Source organism: Chelonoidis abingdonii, chromosome 11 (assembly GCF_003597395.2).
Source record: "Chelonoidis abingdonii isolate Lonesome George chromosome 11, CheloAbing_2.0, whole genome shotgun sequence".
Classification (NCBI taxonomy): domain Eukaryota; kingdom Metazoa; phylum Chordata; order Testudines; family Testudinidae; genus Chelonoidis; species Chelonoidis abingdonii.
Window position 1 is genome coordinate 37,561,642 of NC_133779.1, and position 18,698 is coordinate 37,580,339.

An 18,698-nucleotide genomic window follows, 5' to 3' on the forward strand; every position below is an offset into this window, starting at 1 on the left:
GCCCTTCCATGAGGAGTTGTGTTAACACGACTTGGTGCTCACTGCAAAATCCCAGTCAATAAGATCGGTTAATATAACCCCTCAAGGAAGAGTTCTAACTCTGTAGTGAAGATGAGGGCTGTTAGGTTGGTAGAGGCAATGTGCTGAGAGACACAGGACCTTATGTTGTCTAGCCTCTTCTTTGGCTGACATAAGAGCTACAGGGATGGATGCTGGCGAGGCAGGTTGGTTATTCTGCTCCAGAGCTTAAGTGAGGGAATGTTTACAGAAGTTAAAAGGGAGTGGGAATGTAACCACTTGTGAATGTTGGGGAGGGTGAACTTTGTTTCCTCAGGAGGAAACACCTTTCCACCCCCAAATCAAACCTTACTAAGAAAAACGGAGTGGTTTCACATCCAACAGCCTCATTGTTCTGAATCAGGGTTGTTAGTGTTCCAAACTCCCTTATTGCAAGTTCAGCCGTTGTCCTTCCTTCCAGAAGGGATTTACCTAGACCCTATCTTATGTTTCAGAGCAAGTCTTTTCATATCTGTGCTATTCCTCAGGGATGTAGAATTAAAGGAGAAATCAAACCCTTAAATGACCACCATTTCAATGGCAGCTCTGTGCTGCTTTAGAGAAAGTAGATTCGGTAACATACTAGCTCCTCTGAAAACCCTTTTCTGGCAGAATGTGAGGTGCAGCTGAGGAAGCACTACCAGGCTCTTATGGCAGGAACAGACACATTCAATCCTGGCAGGAAAGCAGAGGGGTCCAGCTCTGTCTACGCTGAGAACACAAGACCAGCATTGAAGTTGTTTTTGCTGCTACCAATAAGTGTGTGAAATCCCAGGCTGTCTGGAAGATTTAAACTGAAAACAGCCGTTCGCCTCCCCACCTACAGCTGTGCGAATCGTTCCCTGAGCAATTGGAAACAGGTTTGGATGCTCGGCCCAGGTTGATCTGTTGGGATAAGCTGGGCCAGTAGGTGCCTTCCACTGAAACCAGATACTATGTGGCCACTTCCACTGTCATCTTTCCAAGTCTTAAGTTGCTGGGGGAAACGAAGCAAAATGGTGGTGGGCACGTTGGGGGCAATAAATGCAGTGTGACCTGAATCCAAAGAAAGGGATGTGAGAACCTCAGCAACACAAAACTGCATCCACTGGCACACAAGCAACCTCAGCCCCATTTTGGTTTCTAGTCAAAGGATCTTGAGATGCCGCTCCCCGCAGCTTGTACCCAGTCTGGCTCTGGGCTGTGTGTGAAAGCATATCCCTTTCTAGTCTGCTGCTAAGCCCTTTTCCTTGCAAACCTTCACAACCGCTGAGACCGTAACAGTCCTGCCACCGTTCCAGACCCCAGCGGCTTCTGAGCATCCTAGGCTGCAATCTTAACCTCTTTGCTGTGTGGATTTGCCTGTTTTCCTGTCTGGATTGCCTTGAGTTTTCTTTCCAGCAAGAGCCCTTCTGCTCTGGACTGCTGGGAAGAAGTGTTATCAGTTTCGAAGAAAACAAGTTTTTTGAATAGAATCTTTTTTTTTTTTAATCGCCGCTCCGTTCTAACCCGAAGAGTCTCTTGCTCCTTGGAGGTTGTATCGGTAGTGCCCGACCCTCTTTCCTGACCTAGTTGTCCTCCCTGTAAGCTCCATCTTTCTCCTCTGTGCCCTCTTCTGCTCCCCTGATACCCACACTCTATCCTCTGTGGCATGGCGATATGTAATCCAGGGGAGAGTGTCAATTAGTTTGCAAGAGCACAAGCAAATCTGCTTGCTTCTGTGTGACTCTCCGCTGAGACAGTAACAGTCCTGTCAACAGCTTACTCTCAGGGCCAGCAGTCACTCTATAATTGCATAATCTCTCTGCAGGGGGGAGCTTTGGGAAGGAGCATCCAAAGGGTGACCCAGGGCTCCTGCATTGGAAGAGATATGACAAAATTGAGGCTCGTGTGCAGCAAACCCAAGGTGGGGGGGGGGGGGGTGTAAGTTTAAGATTTTGTCGTCTGGGCAAGCAGCATAGAGGCAACGGTTCAACAGCATTGTGTAGCCCTGAGCGCTAAGAGACCAGAATGGAAAAAGGGACCAATACAACCAGCAGGGTTAAATGACCTCTCACCCCACCCCCCCCATGGGCTAGCATGGAAGAAGGGACAGGGAGGTCAGGCTACAGCGCACAAATCAGTGTCAAATGGGGGCATCTTAATGACTCTGCCACTGACTCGCTCTGTGAGCTTGGACAAGTCACTTAATCTCTTTGCCGCTACTCTTGCCTTGTTCTAGAGGCAGTGATTCCAGCCCATAATCCTGGAGTTGGCAATTCCCTAGTTCCTTCTGGTAATTCCAGCTCCATGTAACTTCCCCTCCCCGCCCCTGAAGGGAATCTAGAATGGACTGTCACATACCAGGTTTCCTGACGTCGGTTATCTTTCATTTCAACTACAATGTAAATCTGAGATCAGAGAGAAGATACCATTAAACGTCTAAGCTTCTGCTTGTCATTAATCTTCCCTGAAGTGATGATTAGAAGTTAAAAATACCATCTCTGTGTTGGGTGGGAGGGGTTCATCTTGCTTTACTTTGATTTGCCCTCAAGCTGATGATTCAGCTAAATTGGAGTTTCAGGTTTAGTTGGCTGGGTTTCTCTGGAGTTTTGGGACTCTGCATACAGAGCACAGGCCAGCTGGGGGCACTGAGCTGCGCTCTGACAGATTGTTGTTTCTCCTGCTCTTGTGGCTGGTAATCAAGAATGCCCTGGAGTGAGTTGCAGCTTGAGCATCCTTTGTTGTGAATTCCATCTGTGCATGAAACCTGAAGCCATAGATCAGGAGAATGAAAATTCTTGCTGTTAAACTGCTCTCCAACCAAGACTCGCAGCTGTTCAGACAGGGTACGTACTTATAGTTTAGTAGCACCAAGAGTGCTCAGTGAGGTTCAGGCCCACACTGTGCTACAAACACAGAGGAAGAGGTAGCCCATCCCCTGAACCATGTGCAGTTAAGATGACAAACATAGGAAGGGTTGTAGAAAGGAGAGATTCAAATGTATGTGCCCATGCTATGTATGCTGATTGAGATGCCCAGTTGTCCCTCTGTCTGGCTGTAATTGGCTGATATCTTACAGGTGTCCAGTAGAAGTGAAACTTTTTGGTAGTGGTTTGAAGATGGCAGTTCAGGAAGAGTTTCTTTCACCCAAGGGGCAGCATGGATGACGTGGAGAAAGCTGATAAACTAGTGAACTATGCTGATGTCCCCTAAGCACAGGGGATGGCAGAGGGGGTGACCTGATGAATGGATGAGCAGAGGTATGAAGGGCCTTGAAGACTAGGGCAAGCGGCTTGGATATGAAGGGGAGCCGGTGGAGGTATTCAGAGGGGGCCAGAGAGACTGCCACAGCGCTCCTGGATGGACGGTGATCTTAGCATATGTTTTGCATGGACTGGAAAAGGGTGAAGTGGATGTCAGGCTAACAAAGAGGCGCTTACGGTAACAGGCAGGAGACAATATGGGGCTTGGGTGAGTGTTTTGGCCATCTAGACTGGAAATTTAAAACCAGGTCTCAGGAGTATGACGGAAGGAAAGGCAGTGACAAAGCTGAGATGTGCTGAGAGAGAGAGAGAGAGCAGTTGGAAATAACCTTGAGATTACAAGCGTGAGTTTCCTCTTAAAGAGATCCTCATCCATGACCAGTGCTGTGGAAGAAGTGCCCTGGGTGGCCGCGATAGGCATTCCAAAACACTAGGTATTTTCTGGCATGAGAGAGGCTAGCGGGAGGCAGTGGACAAACCTGGCTGCTTTGTGGTTAACAAAACAAATAGGAATCTCCCAGAAGTAGCAGTGGAGAGTCAGGAAATGGATTTGCTAACACAGGATGGAAGGGAACTAAAAAAACCCAAAAGCCATAAATCATTCGGACTTTAGCTGTTCTCACACAACCCAGTTCCAGGATTTTTACATAGGACTTCCTTTGCCATCAGGAGAAAGTAAACTGTCAGAGATCCATTAATTATCCAGTCATCCGGGGAAAAGAATACGCCATGTGCTAGCTGCCCCCTGCATCAAGTGCTCTGCTGGGAAGTCACTTGCTCTATACAGACCTCTCCAGTCTCTAAGAACCTCCAGGGGCCAAGAGTCTTCCTCCTCTATAGAGCATTGTGATGGGAAACTGGAGAAGCCTCCACGGAGATCCAAACCAGCTGGTGCCTGTTGCTTCCTGAAGCTGCTGCACTTCCCAGGTAGCCCAGGTCTCACAGTAGGTGAAGCAGACCCACCTGAGTGGGATGTAGGCAGCAGTGATCTCCCCCCCCCGCCCTGCAGGGCCAGCTTTAGGCCTATTCCACCAGTTCCCCCAAATCGGGCACCGCGCCCAGTGAGAATCCCTTCCCTGGCTAGAGGCACCTTTTTAATTTTTACCTACCTGGCGGCGCTTCGGGTCTTCAGCGGCACGTCCTTCACTTGCTCTGGGTCTTTGGTGGCACTTCGGTGGCACTGAAGGACCCACCACTGAAGAGCTGGAGTGAATGAAGGACCCACTGCTGAAGTGTCACAGAAGACTCAGAGCACCGCCCGGTGAGTACAAGACCCACGTGTTTTTTTTGTGTGTTTTTTTTTCTTTTTTTAAGACATCCCTGCCAGGGCCCCGTCAAAACTGTTTGAATTGGGGCCCCACACTTCCTAAAGCCAGCCCTGCACCCCCAGTGTCTCACTGGGGAGGCAGATCGTTAAGGTAGAAGCATTCACAAGACCACCAGCACAGAGGCTAGGAACCATCTCTGTGGCATGTGTGAGAGAGAGGATGTCAGGAGAAATTCTTCAGAACGTTACCGACACCATTGCAAGAGACACCCACCCCTTCACCCATCGCATGTTACACGCCATCTGCTAACCCCTCCTTTGTCCATGAGCAGCTGCTGTCCTGCGTATAAACGCTGTTTCCTTACCCAAGGGGATCTGGCATCCTGTTTCGGGTTGCCTTCCCTTCCTGCCTTAACGATGTATCTTTGCAGCCTCAGCACTTCTGGAGAGTTGCATTCTTGACTGACAAGACCAGTTCTTCCTGTACGGCCCATGGCCGCCACTTAGCCTCTGCAATGGGGAAGTCACCTCCAGGTTCCTTAACTCCTGCTCCTTTTGTTGCTCCTCTCTATAGCCAGACTCTTGGAGGTACAGGAACTGAGCGCTCAGGGGAGAAACCCTCATTGGTTTGCTTGTGAGATGCATTGACAGATGTTTCAGCTGGTACCTCTCACTTTCATTCAGTCCTAGGCTTACCCTTTATTGCTCTATCAAAGCCCCCTCCATGCCCTTGCCAGGGTGGGATGCAATTATCATCTTTGGCAGGGGCCAGGACAGTGTCTCTATGTTGGGGGTATGGCTTTCCTCTCGCAGCTCACCAGGAAAGTCAGACCCTAGATCAGTGGTTCTCAACCTATTTACCATTGTGGGCTGCTTATGTGTGTCTGTGTTGTGTGGGCCACATCCACACGTGTATGCACTGCCTGTATGGCCCTGAATACGTCACATGGGCCACAGCTGTGTGCTGACTGGGCCATAAGTGGGCGGCAGGTTGAGAACCACTGCCTTAAATGGAACCACTTTCTGGGCTGGAATGGAGTCTTGTTACCACATTTGTCCATTACTATGGGATATGCTCATGTATTAGGGTTACCTTTCCTTGCGGGGGAGGAGGACGATCTGTACTTCTATCAATATACTGCTGGCGTCACTTGTGTTCTCATATGGAGCTCTAATTCTCCCTGCTGCAAGTTCATAAAATCTCAGGGTTGGAAGGGACCTCAGGAGGCCATCTGGTCTAACCCCCCCTGCTCAACGCAGGACTAACCCCAACTAAATCATCCCAGCCAGGGCTTTGTCAAGGCGGGCCTTAAAAACCTCTAAGGAAGGAGATTCCACCACCTCGCTAGGTAACCCATTCCAGTGCTTCACCAACCTCCTAGTGAAAAAGTTTTTCCTAATATCCAACCTAGACCTCCCCCACTGCAACTTGAGACCATTGCTCCTCGTTCTGTCATCCACTACCACTGAGAACAGTCTAGATCCATCCTATTTGGAACCCCCTTTCAGGTAGTTGAAAGCAGCTGTCAAATCCCCCCTCATTCTTCTCTTCTGCAGACTAAACAATCCCAGTTCCCTCAACTTCTCCTCAGAAGTCATGTGCTCCAGCCCAAATAGTTCCCTCCCAATAGAGCTATCCATGTTCCCCAGGGCTGGGTTCTTCCAGCTGCAGAATCAGCTGAACACACATACACGTTAACCAAGCGTGTCTGAGAGAAGCAGGTTACTCAGCACTTCCAAGCTGCTGCCATCATCTGTCCCAGGTTCAGCGTGTCCCTACCCCCGCTTTCACATTACAATTGTCCTGGTAGAAACACACTTGATGAGCAAACCCCACAGGATTTTGGGGCTCTGCAGGAATCTTTAACTTGGGTACTAGGAGAGTTGCTGCAGAGTGAATGGGGAAGCCAAGAAAACACGCATGGGGGGTAGGGGGGGGGAGAGAAGCAGCCAGCTTAACCATGAAAGTTATTTATTGCCAGGTAATAACCATACCAGGGAGCCAAACAAACCAACCAGTTATGTTAAATCGAACTTAAATTTGATTATAAAAGTCAGGTTTAGAAAAGCATAACTGATCCCACTGGTCAGGGTCAGAAGGCTACACCAAGAGCGGGGTTCTGTCCGTGAAGTGTGAATTGATTGGGAGTCCCAGGTGGTGGTGGTAGCTGAGGGTCCGGAGTGCTGGAGACAGGCAGAGCCCCTAACACAATCAGGAGAAGATGGAAGTCCCAATGGAAATTATGCAGATGTTGGATACACTCAGAGCATTGGTGGGGGTTTGTAGGGAAACAATAATGGTTCAAGGGAGAACACTAGATCTATTTATGGGTAAACCAATGACTCAAAGGAGTATTCCAAAGTTGTTTTGTTCAGGCTAGACAATAGGAACTGATCATTCCTGGCTATGGGCGGTGCTCCTTCCAGGGAGTTCACAATGCAGTTAGGGAACTTCAGTATTTTGGATGTCGATAACGTATTTATTACTAGAATCAGTCTGATAACTGCTGAGCTGGGTGTGAGTTCATTGACATCTGGAGCAGAGATCCCCCATGCAGTGCTTTCCTGCTCGGTGCGGTTCTTGTCTTGCAATCTCTGTTCTCCATTCTGTATGCTAATGGAGATGCCTCCCAGTGCCATCTTCAATGCAAATGAGGTTAGGGGAGTTTCCTTAATCCTGTCACCCTTGTCCCAGGGATTTAGGTGGGTCTCCCAAGGCCTTTTCATTGCTTTTTGTAAGTCTGTCTTCTGATCAGTTTTGGTTCAAGCAGAGGCTGGGGGACCAGGGGCAGGTCTTTCGTGAGTCAGGCTGGGTGCTACGCCCTAGTTCCCCAAGAACACAGAGCTGATAGGTAACAATTTCCCTGTTCATTCTGATCTGTATGCAGTGGTGGTGGAGCTGTGTTGGTCTCAGAATATTAGAGACACAAGGTGGGTGAAGTAATACATTCTATGGGTGAAAAAGACAAGTTTTCAAGGGTGCACAGAGCTCTTTTTCAGAAGCTCAGAGTGAGTTCAAAAGCTTGTCTCACCAACAGAAGTGGGTCCAATAAACGATATTACCTCCCCTGCCTTGTCATTCTGATCTGTGTCAATTAAGTCCAGCCCTGGCCTGGAATGTACCCACCTCTGCTTGACATGAGCTGTAGGCTTCCCTTTGCTGTTCCTTTCCTTGGAGAAATTCACTAAAGGATCCTGGTCTTGTCTTTTCTGCTTAACGGGTACCAGGAACTTCCCCATCATCCTCATAATTCTTCAGCATCAGGAAGAGGATCCTTTTTGGGGGGTGATAATGGGGGTGATCATCTCCCTCCTGGGACTGTTGTAGGCACATAGGTGTACCTGTGAATCCCACTGTAGTTACTAGCTGTAACTACAGGCTGGACAAACTCACTACACCTAACATGCTGTTTATAATGTTTCTCCAAAGAGTGTCCTGTAAGGTATCATATGAAAGTTGGTGACCTCTTGTCACTGATTCTTGGGTGATATATGCATGGTTAGCGTCTAAAGAGTTATGTAGGCATGCTGAAAATGTTCCTGAAATGTGTTTAGACCAAGTAATCTATGTGAGCTAATAACCAGGTTTCTTCTAGACAAAGCAATGTATATTGGCTGGTCTGCAGGGGTCAAGCTTTGTAAACCAGAGACTATGGATCATACATGGGCATCTGTGGTAAACAGCTCGATCACTCTCACAGCCAAAGGGTGAAACAGCCTGGGTTGATTACAGACAAAAGACTGTGAAAGTATATTTGCATATAAGGCAAACAACGATCAGGAAGAAGAGCCCAGGATGGTAGAAAACAAACAGCAGGGTCAGAGTCTGAGCCCCCAGGGGGTCATCCTGAGTTTGGGGAAATACAAGGAGAAGCAAAAAGCCATTTTGGCATCCATCATTCAGGGGACAAAAGGGTCAGCGCCCTCCGATTCTGAGAACGGGAGAGGGGCTGGAGATGTAAGTGAGAAAGCTGTGTAGGCAAAGATTGTAGCTTGCTAGAGCGAAGCTGTTGCAGCTAGAAACTGCAGTTACACTTGTTTGATTTGTAACCATTTTCTGTTACCTCTGCGTGGCATCGCTTATATCTGGTTTTATTCGTGGATTTGTTCTTGTTTTATTATAAATTCCTCTCAGTGCTGCTCTACTACAGGCAGGTGGGTATCCTCAGTTGAACCAACAGGCTGGTTCTGTCTCTGTAGAGACCACGAAGTTGGTAATTTCAGAATGGGTCCAGTGCTAGGGGCTGAGGGCTGCAGGGGAATCCTCTTCCAGGGGCTTGTGGGACTGGGGCTGACCGAATGCTACCTGCAAGGCAAGGGTTAGTGGCAGAGTCACAAGGCATTTGCTGGTCAGGCTGACAGATTAGCGTGACAGGGAGCTGGCTCATTCAAGCTCCACCAAAGTGCCTTCGTGGGGAGGAGCAACACAATGGCTTATGGTTCTGGGTGCCCCGACAGTGTCACAACAGGTGCCAAGGCCTGGAACCTCTCACTCAGTTTAGCTTCCTCCTCTGCCTAGCTGTGGTGGTCATTTAAGATTTTGGGGTGCGTTCTGTGAGCTTTAGGTAATCTTGTAACCTGGTCCATGCATGAGTGTGCATGCGGTGGGATAAAAGTGAGCTTTGATCAGTGTGCCTTGCTCCCAGCAAGCCTTCAGGTCATCTCTGTGAGTTGCTCTGAAGGAGCGATAGGCATGAGCGCACTGTTGTTGCCGAGAAGCACCTCTGGCTCTGTTTTTAATCTCTTGCCCTTGTGCTCTGCAACATTCTTCGCTTCCCATCTCTCCTCCTTTCTGGAAGCACTTTGTGATAAAGCTGCATTGTCCGGCCGCTGATCAAAGCCAGATCCATTGGACTGCCTCTCCTGGGCCAAGGACACTCAGGGTGGGGTCCGTAAACCGCCTCACGCCATCTAAACAGAACTGGGTTGTTGTAAGATTGAAGGCCATTGTCTAAAGGAGACGATTTTCCTCCAGAGATGATTGCGGCTTTGGTAAATGCTTCCACAGACTTCTTTTGAAGTTCCTGTGCTGTAAACGGAGCCAAGTTCCTGTCAGATTATGGAAGGAGGGTAGAATTTCAGTCACGGTCCAGGGGTCAGCAAGGAGGCAGGAGTGGGGAATACCAGGCAGCCCCTGACAGCCAGTTAGGATCTTACAGGAGTGATCTGGGGAAAGCGCGCTCAGCTCCCAGTGGCCATCGTTGGGAATTGCACTCTTATCACACTAGATAACTATTTATCTCATCTGCATAGGGTCCTCATCTGCCTAGTCACACCTGTCATGTATTTATCTTCCCACCAACCCTATGGGGTTGGGGATTTTACAGAGGGGGAATTGAGGCACAGAGAGAGGAGGTATCTCACCCACCAAGACTGTGGCAGAGAAGGTCTCCTGAAGCCCGTGCTAATGCCCTAACCACTGAACACCCTTCCAAAGAACGTGAGCTTGGACAGCGCAAAGGGATTGCTGGTGAGCTGAACCCCCATGAAGGGCCCTGAGATATCGGTCAGCGAACTAGATTTGAGGAGCTGGATGTTTAGTGGACCAAGGTCCCATTCAGCCTTATCTGGCCACGAGCAACTCCTTGAAGAAACCTCATGTACCAAGAGTGATGGAGCAAAGGGTGCTCTCCCTTGATTTCCCCATCTCTGCATGAAGATGGAAGAAGAAAGAAACAGAGGATCTTGCAAGGGGGGGCTACTATAGACCACCAAATCAGCAGGGCGGAGGTGGATGAGGCATTTCTGGAACAAATAACAAATATCCCAAAACCTGATAGTAATGGGGGACATTAACCACAACAGCTGTCTGGGTGGTTAATGTCCCATATAGAGCAAAACACAAAATCTCCAATAACTTCTTCTTTCAGAAGATGGAGGAAAGAACTGGGGGACACCAATTTTAAACTTGATTCTTATGGAGGAATTTTCTAATCTGAAGGTCAGAAGCAATTTGGGTGAATGTGACCATGAAATGATAGATTACTCAATTCTAAGGAGAGGAAGGAGTGAGAACTGCAGAATAAAAACAATGGACTTCAGAAAAGCAGAGTTTAATCAATGCAGAAGTGGTATATTTTCTTCCCCTGGACTCTACCTAAGGGATAAAGGAGGTCAGGAGAGCTGGCAGTTTCTCAAAGAGACAGTATTAAAAGTGCAACAGCAACCTATCCCGATGCAAAGGAAAGATAAGAATAGTAAAAGACTAATCGGGCTCCATCAGGAGCTCTTTAATAACCTGCAGATCAAAAAGGAATCCTACAAAAAGTGGAAATATGGATGAATTGCTAAGGAGGAAGACAGAAGAGTAGCACAAGCATGTAGGAACGTGATCAGAAAGGCTAAGGTACAAAATGTGTTACACCTAGCAAGGGACACACAAGGTAACAAGAAGAGGATCTTTAAATACATTAGGTGCACAAGAAAGACAAAGGAAAGTGTAGGTCCTCTGCTTAGCAAGGAAGGAGACCTAATAATGGACAACATCAAGAATGCTGAGATATTTAATGCCTATTTTGCTTCAGTTTTCACTAAGAAGAAAATTGGTGACCAGATACTTAACACGATTAATATTACCACCAAAGGGAAAGGAACACAAGCCAAAATGGAGGAAGAACATTTTAAATAATATTTAGAGAAGTTAGAAGTATTCAAGTTAGCCGGGCCTGATGAAATTCACCCTGTGGTACTTAAGGACTTAGGTGAAGCAATGTCTGAAACATTCGCGATTATCTTTGGAGGATGGGTTTGGTCCCAGAGGACTGGAGGAAAAACAGGCATAGTCATTGTCTATAAAAAGGAGAACAAAGAGATCTTGGGGAATTATAGGTGAATCAGCCCAACGTGAATACCTGGAAATATACTGGAACAAATTATTAAACAATTAATTTGTAAGCACCTAGAGGACAATAGGGTTACAAGGAATAGCCAACATAGATTTGTCAAGAACAAATCATGCCAAACCAACCTCATTTCCTTTTTTTGACAAGGCTACTGGCTTAGTGGATGGGGAGGGGACTGTAGACATGATATAACCTTATTTGAATAAGGCTTTTGACACAGTCCCACATGATGTTCGCTTATGAGAATATCTAGGGAAATATGGTCTAGATGAAATTGCTATAAGCTGGGTGCAAAACTGGTTGAAAGACTGTATTCAAAGAGGAGTTCTCAATGGTTCACTGTCAAACTGAGGGGAATGTATCTATCCGGATCCTGCAAGGATCTGTCCTTGGTCTGGTACCATTCAATAGTTCAGGAATTGGCAACCTTTGGCCCACGGCCCGCCACGGAAAGCCGCTGGCAGGCTGGGACAGTTTGTCTACCTGCCATGTCTGCAGGTTTGGCCAATCGCAGCTCCCACTGGCCACAGTTTGCCGTGCCAGGTCAGTGGGGGCTGCGGGAAGGAACAGCCAGGACATCCCTCAGCCCAGCACAAACCAGCCCACCAGCGGCTTTCCCTGGCGGGCCGGGTGCCAAAGGTTGCTGATTCCTGCAAGAGTTTCATAAATGACTTGGGTAATGGAGTGGAGATTGTGCTGATAAAATTTGGAGATGACACCAAGCAGGAAGGTGTCACTAGCACTTTGGAGGACAGGATTAGAATTCAAAAGAGTCTTGACAAATTGGAGAATTAGTCTGAAATCAACAAGGTGAAATTTGATAAAGACAAGTGGAAAGTACTTCACTTAGGAAAGCAAAATCAGCTGCACAACTTCAAACAGGAAATAGCCTGCTAGGCAGGAAGAGCAGTCAGAAGTGCTGCAGAGAAGGGTCTGGCATTATAGTGGATCACAAATTGAATATCATCTGAGTGTGATGCAGTTGTGAAAAAGACTAATATTCTGGGGTGCATTAACCATGTATGTAAGACCCTAGAGGTATAGCGAGAGGGCGTGGCCTCCCTCTGAGGTGGATGGGGAGGAAACCTAACCCATCTCTGGGTGGGCAGAGCCGGGCAAGCCACACCTGCCATGCCAGAAGCACGCACCCCACACATACACCACAAAGTGATTTTGGGGTTAGCGTTTTACCAGTTTGTATCTGATGCCTTACGTGACCCCTTTTAGATACGGATTATGACAACAGGGTGTTAGATGTAATGAGCATGTCAGGCCTGACAAGTTGCTGACACAGCACAGTGAATCCTCAGTGGGCCTCTGTCTCACAGTCCCACTTTACTTAGCGTTGGTGAGACCTCGGCGGGGCACTGTGTCCGATTCTGAGGGCCACACGTTAGGACAGATTGGAGGGAGTCCACAGGAGAGTAATAAAAATGATCAAAGTTTTCCAAAGGCTGATCTATGAGGAAAGGGTCAAAAGCTGGGCATGTTTAGTCTTGAGAAAAAAAGACTGAGGTGGGAACCAGATAAGTTTTCAGATGTGCTAAGGGTTGTTACAAGGTGGCCGGGGCTCAGTTCTCCACGTCCACTGAAAGTAGGGCAAGAAGCAATGAGCTTAATCTACAGCAAGGGAGAGATGGGTTAGATGTTAGGAAAAAATTTCTAACTATAAGGACAGTTAAGCTCTGGAATAGGTGTTCAAGGGAGGTTGTGGAATCCCTGTCATTGGAGGTGATTAAGAACAGGTTGAACAAACCTGTCAGGGATGGTTCTAGGGTTACACCTGGTCCTGCCTCAGCACAGGGTGCTGGACTAGATTACCTCCTGAGGTCCCTTCCAGCCCTGCATTTCTATGTTCTGGGCAATGCTTCCCCCCCCCCCCACTCTGAACTGGCTGGGACATCTACTCAAGAAGATCTCTTCCTGTCACTAAGGCTACAGATGCCACCTCAGGCAGTCCTCTTGTGAATAACAGGAGCTGTTGCACCTGAAGATGGGTGTCTATGCTGTGCCACCTCCTGTACCGTGCTCTTGTAAGGGCCCCCCAGAATAGTGGGGCCAGGGTAAGTGAATTCTTCCAGGGGAGCGCTCCCAGAAATGTCGGGTGCTTAAGGTAGTTTTCATGATTGTGCGAGGTGGATAGTGCCCACACCACACTTGTAAAGTGTCAATGCCCACAAGCAATGAGGACCTTGGTTAAAAGGCAGCCCTGACTCAGGATGAAGAGCTCTCTGCAGCATTGCTCTCATTTCCTGGCTGTAAATTAAGACTTTGTTGACAGGATTACGTTATCGCTGGCTGCAAATATTAAAAAATCATGAGTCTGAAACCAAAAAAATCATGACTAGCTTATAAAATAAATGTTAGGGTATTTTCCCGTGCCCTCCAGTTTCTGACCCTTTAGGTCATGCTCAGGTCACATCTTCAAGCTTTTGTCCACAACCCTGAGATCTAGAAACTCAACTATTTTTTTTTATGACGGTTCAGATCCTATTGTGATTCCAGGAATTGGGGCTTTACGTAAAAAGCCAAATAGTGCAAGACTTCTGATTAAACCCATGAGAGTTGGCAACCCTGGGCCAATAGATTGGCTGAAAACAGCTTCCACTTCGGAAGGTCTGGGGGACCTTTAAGGTGCATAGAAATCTTGTGACCCCACCTCTCCTTCCATTTCTGGGCCCATTTAAAACCAGAATGAGCAGAGATAGAAAGTAGGGCACAATCATGTGTTGGCCAGGGAGGTGGACTTGATGGGACCTACCAGACCTTTGGGCTCTTGCTTCCAGCCTAAGAGGAAGAGCTCTTTCTGAATCGGGCCTGTAGGCCCCTGTGCCCCCAATCTTTCTCTGACAGAGTGAATCTTCAGGTTCGCTTCATGATTTCTGCATCTGTTGGACGGTACAGCTTCCCTACAAATAATAATCCTTCCTGTGTGCTTAGAGTTCTTCTGTAGGTCACAAAGACCCGTTAGTTATTTGATGGATGGGGCAACACAGGCATGGAAAGGGGAATGTGATTAGCCTATGCTCACACAGCACATCCGTGAAAGAGCTGGGAATGGAACTCAGATGTCCTAGCTCCTACTCTTGTGCCCTCGCCGCCGGACCAGCCCCCATAAGAACTGTTATTTAATTCGACTCACTGCTATTCTGTGCTAGTAGCTTCTCGGTCAGAATTTAGATGGATGCAAGGAGCAGAAGGGGCTGGTTTGCATTAGGGGTGTGTGTGACGGTCTGAAGGTGCTGAGAGCAGCTCCATAATTTAAGGCTACATCAAGCAGGAACCTTATCTCTGACCCTCACTTTTGTTTATATATAAAATCACAGCGTTGAGGGGCCTTAGGCGTCTCAGAACCTGCTCTGTGAAACTGACAAGGAAACATTTGCTGGGAACCAGGAGGTTATTTGGAAGACTTTGCAGATCACATTCTTCCCAGTGTCTGGGACAAGCTGGTACAAGTTAAGGGTAGAGAACACAGGGAGGGTAGCTGTGTAAACTCCCACTGACTGAACTGCTCTTTGCCTTCCAGCTTTAACCCTTGCTGTGCCACAGGACTCAAACCCTATCTTGTTACTGGCAGATGCTTTTCGAGTGCCACTTAAAATGCACGCTTCCTTCTTGTCAAGAGTTACGGCATGGCCTTGGACTGCTTCCCAGCCATGTGGCTCTCCTTCCCTTCCTGGCCAATACCCGTTCTCTGAAGCCCCCCGATTTCACTCATTTCACCTAGTCCTCCTCACTTGGTGAGAAATTCTGTCCCCAGTGAAGCCCATGGCAAAACCCCTATTGACTTCAGTGGGGGCAGGATTCCCTCCCTGGGCTCTCCCTTCCATCTCTTTATTGGGGGAATAGGATTGGCTGGGGGAGATTCTGGGTCTTCCTTCCTTATGTTGCTGAGAATTAATTGGAAACTTGAAAAGCAGCCAGTCTGTTTCCTGCTGTCCCCCGCCACTCCTGGAACAAGGGCGTGCAGCATGGCTGACTGCTTGCTTCTGAGTCCTTGGAGAATCTCTCCCCAAACACATCACCTGCGCTGATAATGCCCCGTGTTCAATAGCTCAGAACTGGGAGCAACTGTGGACATGGCTTCCAGATACTGAGACAAAGGGGTTTCATCGCCCAGAGTCTTGGGTTGAATTCCTACATCGTGCCTCTCCAAACACTTCCTGCAGAAGGAGCTTGTGGGTGACCCGTTGTCCCCTATTTTAAGGGATCACCCCTTATTCCATTGATTTGTAATGAGCTGGACGTGTTCTCTACTATCTGTTTTATGCAGCACTGACGTATTCTTCCCCAGAGGTAACTGCATTTCAGGGCTGGGTGAAGCAATTCCTGGGTGTACAGTCTAACCCATTTATGAGCGCCCATGGCTCTTTGGGTGGCTGGGTTTCTATAAATATCTGATGATGATGATTGATTATTTATTGATTATAGGTACACCTCAGTGTCTGAAGTCATGAGGATCCCAGAGCTCTTGTGAAATTGAGGTAGGTGGGGGAAAGGGGACTGCTCTTTGAACACACAAGCATGTCAGATCAGAGAGTTTATTAATAATTCTGAGGGCTTTTCATCTATGGATCACAAAGGGCTTTACACCATTGTCCCCATTTTACAGATGGAGAAACTGAGGCACAGTGAGGTGACATGACTCACCCATGGTCACTGGCAAAGCAGGGCACCGGCCCTGGGTCTCCTGGCTCGCAGTGCAGTGCCCAGTCCACTGCAGGGCCAGGATTTTCATCCCCTCAGTGTATGCCCATGTGTCTGTATGCAGGGGTGTAACTGGCTGTGTGGCAGGAGGAGGTGGAAGAGAGCATATAGGACGGTGTGTTGGGGTGGGTAAAACATGTCTAGGCATCTACTCGTTGTGTAGAATGGGGAGGGGAGTAACACAGTTGTTCTGTAGAGTGGGAGGGGTGGGTGGCACATACGGGGTTCAGTGGCAGGTTTTGTATAGAGATGTTGATAGGGTCTGGGTGCTTATTTGGGAGAGATGAGGCATGTTCCCACGTCCTGTAATTCACCCATCCAATCCAGGCAGGTTCGCATTTGTTTCCCTGTAGGAGGCGGTTGTGATTTTGGGGATGTCTATGCAGAACAGAACCCTTAGCGTGCGCAGCCATGTAGTCTGAGGTTAAAGCCACTTTTACCACAAGGCTAAAATTCCCCGCTGGAAATTCCCAGCTGACCAGCAGGGTCAAGAGCCTATTATCTAGGCTGGTGCTTACTATCAGGGGGCGGTTCCTATTTAAGACTTTAAAGAGGTGCGTGAGGATGGGACTTCTAGGCAGAAAGAGATCTGCCCCAGGCAGAGTCCATCCAGCTGGCTGGTGGGAAAGAAACAGCTGCCTGCATATCCCTGTCACAGAGAAGAGATTAGCTGGAGTGAAAACATTTCCCTGTAGCCACAGCAATGGAGCCAACTCTTCTCCTCCTGCTCCTCAGCCTGGGCTGGACTTGTAGTGGTAAGTTCCCTGGAGACCACAGCAGATCAGAGGTTCTCTCTGGGCTGGAGGGATTGGGGGTTCCCTGCCTTTGTGAACGACTGAGCTATTCTTTTCAGCTATTTCTCCATGCTGGTCCTGGGTGCTGTTTTGAAGTTTTCCCTGTTCGCGGTTCACTACACAACTGCTTTGCCAATGGCATCCCCTGCAGCTCTGCTGCCTGGTGCGTTGGCATGAGCAGCTGCAGCTCTGTCCAGATGTGGTCTTTGTGTCGAGGGCTCCCAGCGATACTCTGTGCTCAGTTTGGATTGGCTGTGCTAGCCTCGGGGTGCTCAGGAGGGGACTGTTAACAGAGCTGTCTCCGTCCTTGGGTACACATGGGTCTGTGTTTTGTTCTGTGGTTACACAGTGCCTGGCACAGTGGGGTCCTGGTTTGTGACCGGGGTCCTGGGCACTCCAGTAATATAACCAATAATCTCACTTTCTTTCTGACGCCCCCTGTCCGCAAACCTCCACTGCGCATGGATCTTTGAACTAGGAGAAAAATAAATCAGCAACTTAAACATTGTTAAAACTGGTTCTGAAAGGGAGGGAAAATACACATCACTTGTCCCCCAGACCTTGGCTCTGTCTTGAATGAAATGAATAGGGTTATAGAACAGTGACACATCTGAATCTCAGAGAACATTTATTTTAGCTCTTAGAACAATACGAATCACTCAGAGCCTAATTTTCACATCCGCGGATGAATATTGGCCCATAGACAGGACTACGCAGCATCAGTGACATGAGAGGAGAGCATACTGGGCTGCCAAGCACTCTCGAAAAGAAACACTTGTAACGGTGCCAACGGCTACAACAGTGTCACTGCCACATTCGGGGCTAGTGCTGGCGTCCTTTTAGAAAGACGCAGTGAGATGGCTCTATTGCACAGCTTTACTTTGGAGACAATCCTTCATACAAACAGCATCCCAGAGTGCTGTAGCGCAGGGGTGCTCAGATTTTCATAGGGGGGCCACGTAATAGACCGCTGGTCTCATGGACCCTCTTCCTTCCCATGTGCCATTGCCCACCCCGCCCCACCCATTCACGATCACCTGTGGTCCTGCCTCCCCCCTGTTCTTCATCTAGTTGGCACAGGGACACTGCACAATTACCTGCATTGACAATGAATGTTGGGAAGCATTTAGGAGCTGACTTGGGGTGCTGAGTACCCACCCCCTGCAACTGAAGTTGTGGGAGCTGTTGGCTCTCAGCACCTTCCATCATCATGCCCTTGGGGGTATTTTAGCTGACTTGTGATGCCATCTAGCAGCTGGAAATCAGACCCACGTAACCAGCTGCAAGTGCTCCACAGACACCCAGTCCTGCATGGAAAGCAATCTGGGAACTGCCTTTGCAGAGAGTTAGTTAAAGTGGGATGCTCAGTGGCTGTAAATCGCTGTCGCTCCGTTGGCTTCAAGGAGTTGGGTCAATGTTCTCCAGCTGAGGGGCTGACCCAGACAGTACAAGAGTTGACAGCCTGCTGGGAAAAATGGGAAACTATTTTGTTTTGTTCCCTGGGCCACTCCAGTGAGTCATTAAAAAGCAAGCTGTTGCCCTCTGGGTCGTTGCACAGACGCTACAGATCTTTGGGTCGTTTTCAGAACAGCCAAGGTTTGTCCTTTGTCAAAATTTCCGCCCTGTTTGCTGCGCACCCCAGAGGTGGCTGCATTTCAGCAGTGTTGTTGGCAGGGCACCTTAACATGAAAGTCTCTAGTGAGATGTACAGATTCAATCCAAGTCACTCATGGTTTTACCTCTGCATTGTCTCTGTTAACATTTTTGTTACAAAACCACTGCAAAACATTTTAAATGCATGTCA

The 18,698-nt window shown here is 48.3% G+C and overlaps 1 protein-coding gene across 1 annotated transcript in view; it reads right to left on the minus strand.

Annotated features, from left to right (window-relative positions):
• RNF126 (ring finger protein 126) overlaps window positions 1-18,698 on the minus strand; it is a 395,779-nt gene that overhangs the window by 161,514 nt on the left and 215,567 nt on the right. The window lies entirely within an intron of this gene.